This window comes from Piliocolobus tephrosceles, chromosome 15 (assembly GCF_002776525.5).
Source record: "Piliocolobus tephrosceles isolate RC106 chromosome 15, ASM277652v3, whole genome shotgun sequence".
Taxonomy (NCBI): Eukaryota; Metazoa; Chordata; class Mammalia; order Primates; family Cercopithecidae; genus Piliocolobus; species Piliocolobus tephrosceles.
In genome coordinates, this window is record NC_045448.1 from 107,610,405 (window position 1) to 107,622,109 (window position 11,705).

The following is an 11,705-nucleotide window of genomic DNA, read 5'->3' on the forward strand; positions in this document are numbered from 1 at the left end:
GCACAGTTTGCCTGGAGCATGAGCCCTTTCCAGGTGACCTGCTTGGCACCTGAAAATAAACCACCTATATCCGCTTCCTTAGCTTGATACACTGATCCATATCCTTTCCCTTTAAAGAAGGATCACTTGGGAGGGAGCAGTGCTAGAGCTTAGCAGGTGGTAGAAATCGGGACAGAAGCAGGCCTGCCGTCTAGGGTTAAGGAGAGGGCCAAGTCGGCGCCCTTGGCCGAGGGGCAGTTCTGCTAGCGTGCTCTGAGCATAACATGGATTTATGTGTAATTTTGCCTGTGGGAAGCACTAGGCGAACACAGAAGCACCGCAGTTGAACTGAGCTGCATAGGAACACGAGGCACACGTCCCTGTGTGGTGTACCCCCATCTGATTCCAGAGAACCGCACATCTCATCTCATGGTTGCCAGCTGCAGCCCTTCCATTGGCTATCCTGGCTCTGCCTCACACTCTGCTCTTTATTCTCCTCTTTCAACCTCATTTGTATTTTACCTCTCTAATTTTTTTTTTTCTTCTTCTTTGAGACAGGAGTCTCACTCTCGCCCAGGCTGGAGCCCAGTGACGAGACCTTGGCTCACTGTAACCTCTACCTCCCGGGTTTAAGCAGTTCTCCTGTCTCAGCCTCCCTAGTATCTGGGACTACAGGTGTGTGCCACCAAGCCTGGCTACTCTTTGTGTTTTTAGTAGAGATGGGCTCTCACCATGTTAGCCAGGCTGGTGTCATACTCCTGACCTTAAGTGATCCGCCTGCCTCAGCCTCCCGAAGTGCTGGGATGATAGGCATGAACCTCGCGCCCAGCCTCATCTTTTTTCGTTTTCTCTGTCTTTTCTCTCACTTTGTCTTCTGTTCTCTTCCTCTTCACACAGGGTGGTAGGTGTGGGAGCTGGGTGGGCTGTCCAGTGGGTTTCTGCCTGCAAAGTGTATGTCAAAGTAGACTGCTTTATTTCTTAACCATTGACATATGTGAAAGTGCTACCTTTCTATGTGTCACAAAGATTTTGAGTGTTGAACACCTAAACCCATTTTTCTATAGGCCTTGCAGTTTTTATTGTGTGGTTTTGTGTAGACACATGTTGTGAGACAACAGCACTGAGTGTTCTATGAGCAGGAGAACCGTACAATAGGAAAGTAGTGATGCTTTAATAGCTAGTGTGGGCTTAGCCATCACATAATTCATAGCGTGGTGACTGCGGGCTGAGTGTTAGTATAAGGTTTTTATTTAAAAAATATATATATGTAAGTTAAAAGAGTAAGCAACCATTTTGTATACCCTTTGCTGGTGTTTAACATCTGCTGTGTGTGCTTTCTCTTACTATATACACAGTGTCATGATCATTTGAAAGTAGGATACGGCCAGGCGCGGTGGCTCAAACCTGTAATCCCAGCACTTTGGGAGGCCGAGATGGGCAGATCACAAGGTCCGGAGATCGAGACCATCCTGGCTAACACAGTGAAACCCCGTCTCTACTAAAAAATACAAAAAGCTAGCCAGGCGAGGTGGCGGCGCCTGTAGTCCCAGCTACTCGGGAGGCTGAGGCAGGAGAATGGCGTAAACCTGGGAGGCGGAGCTTACAGTGAGCTGAGATCCAGCCACTGCACTCCAGCCTGGGCGACAGCGAGACTCCGTCTCAAAAAAAAAAAAAAAAAAAAAGGATGCAAGCATCATGATATTTCACCCCTAAATAGTTGAGCATGCTTTTTATAATGCAGATGTTCTGTGTAGCCACAATACTGTGAGAACACAAGATAAATAACAATGTCACAATATCTAATAATGTAGTTCGTATTAAAATTTCCAAAATGACTTTTATAGCCTCCCCAACCCAAGATTAATTAAGTATCATGTGTTTCATTTGTCTCTTTGGCCACTTTTTTTTTTTTTTTTGAGACAGGGTGTTGCTCTGTCACCCAGGCTGGAGTGCATTGATGCAATCTCAGCTCACCGCAACCTCCGTCTCCCAGGTTCAAGTAATTCTCCTGCCTCAGCCTCCCAAGTAGCTGGGATCATAGGTGCGCACCACCTCCCCACCCCACGCCCAGCTAATTTTTATATTTTTAATAGAGATGGTGTTTCACCATGTTGGCCAGGCTGGTCTCAAATGCCTGACTTCAAGTGACCCACCTGTCTTGGCCTCCCAAACTGCCGGGATTACAGGCATGAGCCACTGTGCCCGGCTTTCTGTGGCCACTTTTCATCTAGAACAGTCGTCTGCCTTTTGTAACTTCACCTGTGCTTCATATAATAGAAGTAGAGTAGTGGTCTTCAAGCTTGGCTACGCTTGGGAAGCTTTGGCCCCTGCCCCCCGCTCCCCTGGACCGTTTAAACCTCTAGGGGCAAGCGAGTGTTATGTGTCCATGAACAAGTGTCAAATGTTGAATGTGATCAAAGGGAGACAAAATAGGCTAGAGAGGTAACAGTCTCCTTAGATCCGCTACTACTGATGTAAGTCTTGTACTGTTGGCTTCTGCTGAGTTTGGGATTAGTCAATAATAGCCACCATTACTGAGCATCTGTGCCAGGCACCACGCTTCATGCCTTCATCTAATTCTATAGCCCTGAGTATGTAGCTAGCGCCTCATCTACAAAATGAGGAGATGGCATTAGAGGTTAAGTAATTTTCTTGCTCAGGGTCACACGGGAAGTGACAGCCAGGATACAGACCTAGCTCTAACATCTCCAGAGACGGCTGGCAGCATGGCTTAAAACTTACGGTTGTTTTTGGCCGGGCGCGGTGGCTCACGCCTGTAATCCCAGCACTTTGGGAGGCCGAGACGGGTGGATCACGAGGTCAGGAGATCGAGACCATCCTGGCTAACATGGTGAAACCCCGTCTCTACTAAAAATACAAAAAACTAGCCGGGTGTGGTGGCGGGCGCCTGTAGTCCCAGCTACTCGGAGGCTGAGGCGGGAGAATGGCTTGAACCTGGGAGGCAGAGCTTGCAGTGAGCCGAGATCACGCCACTGCACTCCAGCCTGGGCGACACAGCGAGACTCCGTCTCAAAAAAAAAAACTTATGTTTTTAAAAATTTTTTATTTTCCCTCTAAAGCTTAATGTTTATAAATACTGCCAGATTCTTACCCCTGGGGGTAGTTGACTTGTTTGGAAGCTTGGATCATAGCTTGCTTGATTTTTTATTTTTTATTATTATTTTTATTTTTTGGCTGGTGACGCAGCCCTCAGGAAATCTTGAGAATGTGTGTCCCATGAGCTTGGTTTTTAAAAATTTTATTTTTTGAGATAGTCTCGCTGCCGCCCAGGCTGGAGTGTTGTGGTGCCATCAGATCTCACTGCAGCTTTGAACTCCTGGACTCAAGTGAACTCCCACGTCAGCCTCCCGAGTAGCTGGGACTAACCACAGGCATGCACTGCCATTCCCATCTAATATTTTGTGGAGATGGGGTCTCACTGTGTTGCCCAGGCTGGTCTCAGACTCCTGACCTCAAGTGATCTTCCCGCCTAGATCTCCCAAAGTATTGGAGTTACAGATGTAAGCCACTGTGCCTGGCCTAGGCTGGCTTGCTTGCTTGCTTTTTGTTTTCTCAGAGAGTCCCACTGTGTCACCCAGGCTGGATTGCAGTGGCACGGTAGCAGCTTACTGCAGCCTTGAACTCCCTGGGCTCAGGCCATCCTCCTGCCTCTGCTGGGTGCAAGCCACCACACCTGGATAATTTTTTTTGTTGTTGTTTTTGACACGGAGTCTCGCTCTGTCGCCCAGGCTGGAGTACAGTGGCGCGATCTCGGCTCACTGCAAGCTCCGCCTCCCGGGTTCACGCCATTCTCCTGCCTCAGCCTCCCGAGTAGCTGGGACTACAGGCGCCCACCACCACGCCTGGCTAGTTTTTTGTATTTTGTAGTAGAGACGGGGTTTCACTGTGTTAGCCAGGATGGTCTCGATCTCCTGACCTCGTGATCCGCCCGTCTCGGCCTCCAAAAGTGCTGGGATTACAGGCTTGAGCCACCGCGCCCGGCCACGGATAATTTATTTATTGTATAGGTGGGCTTTCACCGTGTTGTCCAGGCTGGTCTCAGAACTCCTGGCCTCAAGCGATCTTCCCACCTTGGCCTCCCAAAGCACTGGAATTACAGGCGTGAGCCACTGTGCCTGGCCTAGGCTTGCTTTCTGTGTTAAATTTTATGTGATTTACACTTCTTACCCTCTAGTTCTATCCAGTATAATAGCCAGTTGCTTGAACTTTTTCTCTTTCACTAATTGTTTGAGTTCTGTTTCTATGAGTATCTGGAATCATTTTTTTCTGGAAAACTTCAGAATATACACCACTCCCAGTACCACACTGTGTAATGAAGGGATCGGGGCAGGGACATCTTGAAATAATGTCTTCTAAAGGTATTTAATTTCAAGGTTACCAGTCTCTGAACCCACCATGATAGGACAGAAGTCTAAATATTTTTCTCAAAGTGAAAATAGCAATAAAATCTGAGAACTATGATTTCTAATGAATAAACTTGAAAACCTTTTAAAAATCAAGCAGTAACGTGTGGATGAAAGTCATCTTAATGCAAAGGTACTATCCCTACAAGCCTCAGCGGGTACTTGATAGGGCATCATTCAAATAGAGCCCCCAGGCTGTCTACTGTCACAGCTGCTTTAATAACCTCAGCGTTGATTGTGGCCCACAAATACCCTTTAAAACATTTTTAAACAGACAATTTATAAATGACTTTATTACTCACTTTTTTTTTGGACACGGAGTCTCGCTCTGTCACCCAGGCTGGTGTGCAATGGCTGGATCTCAGCTCATTGAATCCTCTGCCTCCTGGGTTCAAGCAATTCTCTGCCTCAGCCTCCCGAGTAGCTGAGATTAGAGGCATCCACCACCACGCCCAGCTAATTTTTGTGTTTTCAGTAGAGACAGGGTTTTATCATCTTGGTCACGCTGGTCTTGAACTCCTGAACTCATGATCCACCTGCCTCAGCCTCCCAAAGTGCTGAGATTACAGGCGTTAACCACTGCACCTGGCCTATTATCCACTTTTAAAGAGCCTAACCATACCTAAAAAGGTAGGCTGACTGTTTGAATATGTGGGCCGGGCGCGGTGGCTCACGCCTGTAATCCCAGCATTTTGGGAGGCCAAGGCGGGCAGATCACCTGAGGTCAGGAGTTTGAGACCAGCCTGGCCAACATAGCAAAACCCCGTCTCTATTAAAAATACAAAAGGTAGCCGGGCGTGGTGGGGGCATGCCAGTAGTCCCAGCTGCTTGGGAGGCTGAGGCAGTAGAATTGCCTGAACTTGGGGGTGGAGATTGCGGGGAGCTGAGATTGCACCATTGCACTCCATCCACCCTGCCAACAAGAGTGAAACTCCATCTCAAAAAAAAAAAGAAAAAGTATAATGTGTAGATGTTTTTCAGTAAATGCATTTTGTCATATCTTTAAATTCTGCTGTGTATGGGAGTTTAGGATTATGTTCAGCCTCGAGGAATAGAGGCTACCATGCGGCTGAAACAAATTTGCCCTCGATTCTTGTGAGTGTAGCCAGTCCAGGACTGTTATGATAGATAGCTCTGCAGTCCTGCTGGTCCCAGGCTCCTGCTATCTTCTCCATATGGCCTCCACCAAGGTGGAATTACAGTTCCATCAGAATCTGAGGGTGGGACCCAAGCATCCTGTTTTTTAAAAAATTTTCAGGGATCCTCATGTGCAGTAAAGTTTGAGAAGCACTGGTGAAGCGCTTCAAAATACGGACTCTGTAGCTAGAGTCAAAGGCTGTGTGACTTTGGACCTCATCTGTAAAAGGAAAATGAGTACCTACCTTGTATGGTTACTGTGAAGATTACATAATAGATGGAAAGTACTTAGCCTGGTGTCTGAGACATAGCATTCAGTACATTTTCATGGTCTTTTCTCCTGATTACGTTTCTGGAAATAGTAGAGTTTGTCAATGCCCTTCCTAAAATGCAGAGCCCAGGGCTAGACCCCATTCTGTTCCCTGGGAGGTAGGCCTCCCTGGGGAAGGGACCGTGTCTGTGTTCCCAGTGCCCCAGTGGGCCCGGCTTCACCTCCAGCCATCATGTCTGTTCCACCAGTGGGAAGGAACAAGGGAGAAGAGGATGGCCTCTGCCTTTGAAGACACTTTCAATTTCTACCTACAGCCAATGGCCACACTTTGAAAGAACACCAGCTGCTGGGAAATAGTCTCGATTTTAAGCAGCTATGTGCCCAGTGAAAATTCAGAGGTGATTTGCTGGACAAGACAGGGAGAATGGAAATAGAAGACAGCTGGGAGTCTGCCAAATTACAGACGAAAATAACTTTAAATGAATCACTTCAAAGGACCAAACAGTTCAGTTAAAAAGGAAAAAATTGCCAGTCGATGTTACAGAACTTTCACTAGTCTAGAACTCAGTAGATGTAGAATTTACTTGGCATCAACATCAAGCCAATCGGTCTATAATTCATCCCTTTTGAAAACCCTAATAACCTTTGCCCATCTCCAATCAGTGGTGCCTCTTTCCTCAGGAATTTAGACATTTAGTTCTTGTTGAGGACCCTCTGAAGAAATCTGCTTGGCCTCAGTGTCCAGAATAGGACTCTCAGGCATGCTTGTTTTTTTTATCTGTTTTTTTTTTTTTTTTTTTGAGACAGAGTCTTGCTGTGTTGCCAGGCTGGAAGTGCGGTGGTGCGATCTCGGCGCACTGCAACCTCCACCTCCTGGGTTCAAGCGATTCTCCTGACTCAGCCTCCCAAGTAGCTGGAAATACAGGTGTGTGCCACCACACCCGGCTAATTTTTGTATTTTTAGTAGAGACGGGGTTTCCCCATGTTGGCCAGGATGGTCTTGATCTCCTGACCTCGTGATCTGCCCCCCTCGGCCTCCCAAAGTGCTGGGATTACAGGTGTGAGCCGCAGCACCTTGCTGCACTTGTATTGCTTCATTTCTAGATCCACTTTCTGTCCCTGCCCTTATTTGTGTGTTTTGGTTTTTTTTTTTCTTACATCTTTCTGTTTCTACTTTCTAAACATCTTGTGTCTGATATTTTTGTTGTCTAACTTGCTTCTCTCTTGGAACACAAGTATTGTCTAGGTTAACACAAGTATCTGGCACACTTCCCATTCCCATATGCAAGTGATTGTAGTTGCTTGGGCTGTGGTTCTACATCTGGAGGTCAGGATTCATTTGCAAAGTTTAGGTGATGGGAGAGGAAGAAAGTACTATTTTGGTATCCAGTTTCCTTTTGTTCCGATGTGTTCATTCTTCCCTTTCCATCAGGAGATATAGAAGTGGGCCAGGCATGGTGCTCACACCTGTAATCCCAGCACTTTGGGAGGCCGAGGCAGGTGGATCACCTGAGGTCAGCAGTTCAAAACAAGCCTGGCCAACATGGTGAAACCCTGTCTCTACCAAAAATACAAAAATTAGCTGGGCTTGGTGGTGCACACCTGTAGTCCCAGCTACTGGGGAGACTGAGGCAGGAGAATCGCTTGAACCCGGAAGGCGGAGGTTACAGTGAGCCGAGATCACGCCACTGCACTCCAGCCTGGGTGACAGAGTGAGACTCCGTCTCAAAAAAAAAAAAAAAAAAAAAAAGGATACAGAAGTGGGAAACTGGGTGCGGATTGGGGTGTTCCCAGGTGACTCCAGAGTGGTCAGCTGTGTGCATTTCTGTGTCCCAGGAGCTGCACCTCCGTTCTGTGGGCCGGGGAACTCCACCATGTCAGAGACCAGAGTTGGTTGAACTCAGTGTCTAACAAGGCTCCCCAGAGAAAGACACATTTAGCGTTCCAAGAAATACATGCCGGCGGGATGAGTCAGGCCTCGCTAGCCTCACCAGGGTCATCTCCGCTGTAAGCAAAACACACAGGAAGCCCACTCACAGGGTGTCGAGGTGATCACGCAGGCAGGTGGGCATTTGCTTGGCTCTATTTGTCCCACTACCACCACCTGAGCTCATCAGCAAGCTCCTGGGCAGCTTGGTGTTTTTGTTTTGTTTTGTTTCGTTTTTTGAGATGGCGTCTTGCTCTGTCGCCTAGGCTGGAGTGCAAAGGCATGATCTTGGCTCACTGCAAGTTCTGACTCCCAGGTTCAAACAATGCTCCTGCCTCAGCCTCCTGAGTAGCTGGGATTACAGGCGCCCACCACCACGCCCAGCTAATGTTTTTGGTAGAGATGGGGATTTCACCACATTGTCCAGGCTGGTCTCGAACTCCTGACCTCAGGTGATCTGCCTGCCTCAGCCTCCCAAAGTGCTGGATCTGCCTGCCTCAGCCTCCCAAAGTGCTGGGATTACAGGTGTGAGCCACAGCACCTGGCCCTTTTTTTTTTTTTTTTTTTTCTTCTTAAAACGTTCTCTGCTTTTGGGGACTTGGGACTGTTCGGGGTGTATGTGTATATTTCAGTTTGCATTTCCCTACACAGGATTGAACCCAATATTTAAACAAATGTAGTTTAATGCTGAAAGGCACTTTAGAGGGCATGAGGTACAAATATTTCATTTATCAATGATGCTCAGAGCTTAGCATTTGTTCCAAGTCACACAGCTCTTCCTTGGTCTAAAACCTTGGTCTTCTGGGATCCAATGCATTTTCCATTTCACTGTGTAGTTTCTTGACGAAGTTTTTGGAGAAATCTTTAGAATTGCTCCTACACATGCTGTAAAGCCTTAAAACCACTCCCAACTACCCTAAGAACATCCTGGATGAGGAGTGTATTCGTTTGGTCATAATCAGCTGCTGTAACAAAGTACCAGAAACTGAGTGGCTTAAACAACAGAAATTTATTGTCTCACATTTTTGGAGGCTGGAAGTCCCAGAGCAAGGTGTGAGCAGGGCTGGCCCCTTCTGAGGGCAGTGAGGGAGAAGGTTCTAGGACTCCGTCCCAGCTTTTCGTGGTTGCTGGCGTGTGAGCTGCATCACCGCAGTCCCTGCCTTTGTGTTCCCTGCATGCACATCTTGTCCACATTTCCTTTTGATAAGGACACCAGTCACATTGCATTAGGGACCACACTCCTTCATTATGACCTGATCTTAACTATATGTACAACGCCCTATCTTCAAATAGGGTCACATTCTGAGATACTGAGGATGAGACCTTCCACACATGAATTTTAGAGGGATACAATTCAATCTAGAACAAGGGGAGATCTGCAGAGAACTCAATTTAAGAGATGAATTTTCACAATCAGTGTCTGGAGGCTGCTGTCCCGGTGGAGTCCAGAAAGACTCCCAGCCCATCCGGGGTGCCCTATCCTGCAGCTTCCGTGGTGAGCAGCAGGGGGCAGGGCTGTGCCACCCACTGGGAGTCTTAGCCTGCGGGTGGCTGCTGGAAGGATTTTACAGCTCCTGACAACCGACAGTTCAGTGTGGGTCTAGATGGGCACCATGATCCCCTCAGAGTCTTGATTTGCGCCAAGTCCTATGAATGAAAGGGAGGAAGCCGGTCAGACGACCACAGCCGGTGCGGCGTGCATCGCAGTGCACCGGTGGGAAGAGGAGGCCAAGGCTTTGTGCCTTTGGACAACTGGGAGAGTCACCGGCTCCAGGTGATGACTAAGAATGTGTTTGCTGAGGAGACAGATGGACAGATGGAGATAACTAGACAGCAGCTTGGATGAGCTGCCTTTTTCCTCGTCGCCCTCCTGCTCCTGGAGGCCAGTCCAGTGTTCAGCCTAGGAAGGTGGGTTGGTTGCTCCAGAATGAGCCAGGACTGCCAGGCCACTTGGAGGACCCAGCTGCCTGATGTTCCGATGCTCCTGTTATGACTCCTCCACTTCTTATGACAGCTCATGATTGCTTCCTGTATTTCTGTGCCTAGGAAAGAAGGTGTGAGGAGGTGATAACCAGCAAGGACTTACTGAGGGCCCACTGCGTGCCTTAGGACTTTCAAAGGAGTTATAAAGCAGCTGGGGACATGACCTGGCCTAGACAGAATTGCACAGCCCAGCATCGAGAACCGGCAAAGCCTCAGTCCTGTGTAGCAGGGACAGAGCAGGGCTGGGTGAGCGCTGTGACTCTGTTCCTGAGACCAACCGTCTCGAACATAGTTATACCAGTGGCCTGCTGGTTCATCACCCAGAATGTTCTGGATACTCCTTTGGATCTTGCCTTCATATTCTTTTGTTTTCTGCAGTATGAATTAAGAGACTAAAAGGTAATGCACTTATGTATTTCTTTCTTTTTTTTTTTGAGACAGACTCTCACTCCATCGCCCAGAATGGAGTGCAGTGGCACAATCTCGGCTCACTGCAACCTTCACCTACCAGATTCAAGCAACTCTCATGCCTCAGCCCCCTGCCAGTAGCTGGGACTGCATGTGCACACCACTAGGCCTGGCTAATTTTTGTATTTTTAGTACAGACATTTCACCATGTTGGCCAGGCTGGTCTTGAACTCCTGACCTCAGGTGATCCACCCACCTCGGCCTCCCAAAGTGTTTGGGATTACAGGCATGAGCCACTGCACCTGGCCTAACTTATGCATTTCTTTTACACATAAAAATATAAAGAAAAATTACATAATCTGTACAACCCAGAGCATCAGTGTATTTTTCTCCACTTGTATTTGTACGTAACATTTTTTTCTGGCTGGGCATGTTGGCTCACACCTGTAATCTCAGCACTCCTTAGTATTCTCTACTAAAAATACAAAAATAAGCTGAATGTGGTGGCGCACGTCTGTAATCCCCACTACTTGGGAGGCTGAGGCACGAGAATCACTTGAACCTGGGAGGCAGAGATTATAGTGAGCGGAGATCGCATCATTGCACTCCAGCCTGGGCAACAGAGCAAGACTCCATCTCAAAAAAAAACCAAAAAACTAAAATACCATTTTTTCTCCTTTCTTGCATTTTTATCCAAATATTTGTGTGCATAGTTTGAAAAGTCATTGCCGGGCACTATGGCTTATGCCTGTAATTGCAGCACCTTGGAAGGCCGGGGCAGGTGGATCACTTGAGGTCTGGAGTTTGAGACCAGCCTGGTCAACACGGTGAAAACCGTCTCTACTAAAAATAGAAAAAATTAGCTGGGCGTGGTCGTGGGCACCTGTAACCCCAGCTACTCCGGAGGCTTGAACCAGGGAGGTGGAGGTTGCAGTGAGCCAAGATGGCGCCATTGCACTCCCTCTGCCTGGGCAACAGAGTGAGACTCCGTCTCAAAAAAAAAAAAAAAAAGAAATCAAATTGTTCTTAAAGTTTGTTATGAAAACTCCTCCCAGCATTTCCCCTCCCTGGGACAGCCAGTTTCACCTCTCTCAGCATATTATACTGATATTTACCTCCAGGTCTCTAAATAATGTGCTTATATCGCCCCTCCTGGCTTTTTCATTTTAGGCATTATATGAAGGCCCTTTCTTCCCACCCCCGCCCCTCGCAATGACTTAGCTCTTCCTTCCCCTCCCCACCCCCTTATCCCTTCTTTCTCCCAGAGTACTTGATTGTACTGAATTAGTTACAGCATTATTTAGCATTTACAGTATTATGAGCATGGAAATATCACAGGCAAGACCCTACACTGTTTTCTAGCACTACTTTTTGTTTTCCTAGGGCCAGTACTTGGCTTTTCATTTGTTTAGCTTGTTGTGGTTCTGTGTGTGTGTGTGTGTTTGTGAGATGGAGTCTCTGTCTCCCAGGATTGTGGTTGTGTGTTTTTCTGTTTTTGAGATGGAGTCTTACTCTGTCTCCCAGGGTTCTGTGTGTGTGTGTGTGTGTGTGTGTGTGTGTGTGTGTGTGTGTGTGT